The 3,351-nt window shown below is 46.1% G+C and overlaps 1 non-coding gene across 1 annotated transcript; it reads left to right on the forward strand.

Moving 5' to 3' along the window:
* The first annotated feature begins 251 nt into the window (after positions 1 to 251).
* On the forward strand, positions 252 to 376 carry LOC115030706 (small nucleolar RNA SNORD22). The gene has a single exon (XR_003836305.1). It is a non-coding gene; the product is annotated as a small nucleolar RNA SNORD22 (small nucleolar RNA).
* Positions 377 to 3,351: the final 2,975 nt, after the last annotated feature.

The following is a 3,351-nucleotide window of genomic DNA, read 5'->3' on the forward strand; positions in this document are numbered from 1 at the left end:
CTGGTCTACAGAGTGAGTTCCAAGACAGCCAGGGCTACACAGAGAAACCCTGTCTCGAAAAACCAAAAAAAAAGTGAGGTTCAGGAGACGATAACCCAAGTGGACCTACATGTGTGCATGCGTGGGTGGATAACAACCGCAGGGCAAAGCTGCCTGTTCCTCCCAGTGATGGAGAAGATGCCGTTCATACTAGGGATACAGTTAACTAGGGCAGTGGTTACAGAAATCGGCTTGTAAGAACTACGAAGTGACTCCAGTAAAGGGCTGTTCACACACCCTACTCCCGTCTCAGGCCCAGAACTCCAAAAGGTGGACTTACTGGGGCTGGCTGCAATGGAAGAGGAAAGTCTGTTTCAGAACGAGCTACTGGAGGGTTTTTCAGAGCCTGCATGTGGGGAAGTGGAGAATCCCCATTGCTGAGAGTGGGTTCATCTTTTCTGGGTCCAAAGAACAAGGTGCATAGAAGTGGATATGGTGTTCAAGGACATCAAGATGGGACTCTTTGGTTCCCTTTGTTAATAACTATGTTCAAGATAGCATGCAGCCTTCTTCATTTTTCTAATAAAACTACTTTCAACCTTAAAAACAAAAAAACAAAGCAGAGTTACTAAGTGAATCCAGGTTGAAGATGGAGACATGCTTTGCTTCAAGCCACCATTTTCCCCTTCCTCCCCATCGCCAGAGCTCTGTTGGGAAGATAACCTTTTACCTCCATGTTATTAAATGATATCAGCACCCAGTTTCCTGGTTGTATCCATGCTGAGAGGTGATGCACCTGTCTGGATGTGGTTGGTTGCAAAATATACGTGCCCTTGTGATGGTTAATCTCCATGTCAAAGTGATTACAGATAGCAGACACACCTCTCAGTGTGCAGCTTGTGAGGATATTTCCTGGAAAACTTAACTGAAGGAAAACACTAGTCTAGAATAGGTATCACCTTCAGGTGCCATCTCATATGTGAGGACTTCCAAGGGACAGGAGTGCTGGCTTTGCCTGCCTGCTTTCACTTCTTGCTGGTGCATGCATCTCTTTTGCTACTGCATCTGCTACCATCCTTCACCGACACTGGAGCCCATATTCTTGGACTTTCTGATGTGGATTGAAGACCAGCAACTCTCCAGAACCCTCTAGATTATCAGTTCTAGATTGGGACTGCTGACCATCCAAGCTTGTAGACTAAACATCTATGGGTTCTCAGCCCCTCCAGTGTGCACCCTCCATTGAACCACCCACTCAGCATGACACACCTCCTTTGATTGGTTCTGATCCTCTTGAGAGTCCTAAGACTGTTCTCCTCTCCTGCATACACCCCCTTTGCACTGACTCTGTAGACCTTCTCATTGACATACAGAAGCTAGTTTCTCCTTTACATTTGCCTGTGATGATGTCAGTGACTTTGGATGTGGGAACATTAACAAACACGACAGAAGCAGAAACTTCGAATGATTGAAATTTGTGTTTATTTATGTATTTACTTATGTGCACACATGCCACAGCATATACATAGAAGTCAGGGGACCACCACTCAGAGTTGGTTATCTCCTTCCACTTCCTGGGAACTGACCTCAGGTCGTCAAGCTTGGCAGCCAGTGCTTTTATCCACCAAGCCATTTTAGCAGCCCAAGCAGAAGTTTTAATGCTGTTTCACAATGTGATTCATTTTCTCACGGCCACCTTTGCGACAAGCTTGCTTGTCTGCCGGATACTGGGAGAAGACATGGAGAGAAGGCCAAGCTCTTTCAGCTGAGACCACATAAATAGGATTCGGGTGGGTGTGGGTGTGGGTGTGGGTGTGGGTGGGGTGAGCAGTGGCTGAACCTACCCAGCCTAGGAGTATTTCCTACTGAGTCACAGAGCATCGAGAAATGCTTGTGTTTCTAATCACAAGCTGCTGCACTCTGGAGTTTGGTAAAGGACAAGCTATTCAAACAGAAGAGTCCACCTTTCTGTGTATTCTCTGTAGACAAATAAGTCAGAAATAATAGGATGAGGCCAGAGTGCTGAGTGACATCATCTCAGAAAGTGAAGGACAAACCTGGTGAAAGAAACACTGTCCGGTCCACCCCTTATGGTCATAAGTGTGGATGCAGCATCGAGCTGTGATGCAGGTGGACATGAATACAAAAGCCAGCTAGATCCCAAGGAAACTCCCTGTCGGAGTCTAAGTGCTTTATTTAGGGCCTAAGCCCAGGGTTCCTTCTCAACCATTGTATTTTAACTTGGTGACAGAGAACTACAGATCCAGATGGAGACAGTTTTAGAAGCTAGCGGATTTTATTTCCACGGCAGCTGTCATTTCATGCAAAGGTTCCGGTCATCTGTTTGTTAGAAGAACTACAGTGCAAGCAGAAAGTGGCACAGATGTTTTAGGTGATCTGTTAGGAGAACTACTGTACAAACCACCCTGGAGATGCTGGAAAGCCGGGTGGTTCCCACCCCTGAGTGCAGTAAAGATGGCCACGGGGGTACAAAGAAACCCTCTCTGTTACCACAGAGCCTGAGGGTATATTATGCCATTGCCCAGTAGTGGTTGATGTTCACAGCAAGGACTCAAAGACATCCGGAACTGGTTAAATGATGCTCAATGTATTCTGTTTAATGAGGCTGAGCAGACTGGGATTTACCTTATTACAGTTTCCATGAAAATGACTAAACTTTTCAAAAGTTTAATGCTTAAAAGTTATAAGTGTTGGTTCCCTAGAAAACTCACTTTTTCTGTTACTGCAGATTGGTGAGCTATTAATTTAGACATATTCATTTGGATTCCATATTCATTGTAATGGATCCCAACTGTGTAACAGGACAGTCATTTCCAGAGTAAGGAGGGGAGGAGCCAGGACTTGTCTTTACCTGTAGTAGAATTGTGGGATTTGAGCGAGTGTGTGTGTGTGTCCCCACATGCTGCACTTGTGTGCATATGTGCATGTGTATGTGAAGACCAGAGGTAAACTCTGGCTGTCATTCCTCAAGTGCCATCCATTTGTCAAGTAGCTAGGCTGGCTTGCCATGGGTAAATGTCTACCCATCTCTGCCTCTGTTGTAGAGGGCTTTAAAATGTGCATAGTCATCCTCAGGCTTTCTAGGTGGCTTCTGGGTTTAGAACTCAGGTCTTCATGCTTACAAGCCAGTCACTTTGCTGGCTGAGCTGTACCTGTAACTCCTTGCCTGTCTTACAAAGCATATCCCAGCATCCCATGGCCTTGGTAGCCTTTGCTGTAGGAGGCTCGCTTTTCTCTGGGAAGATACTGTCTTTCTTCCAGTTGTCCTCTACTCTGCCAGTGCTGGACTGGCTTTCTGGCCCTCTCAGTCCAGCCATCCCTGGCTTCAGATGAGCCCTCCGCAAGAGTTCA

The sequence above is a fragment of the Mus caroli genome, unplaced genomic scaffold (genome assembly GCF_978045245.1).
Source record: "Mus caroli unplaced genomic scaffold, Mus_caroli_1 scaffold_3, whole genome shotgun sequence".
NCBI classification, from domain to species: domain Eukaryota; kingdom Metazoa; phylum Chordata; class Mammalia; order Rodentia; family Muridae; genus Mus; species Mus caroli.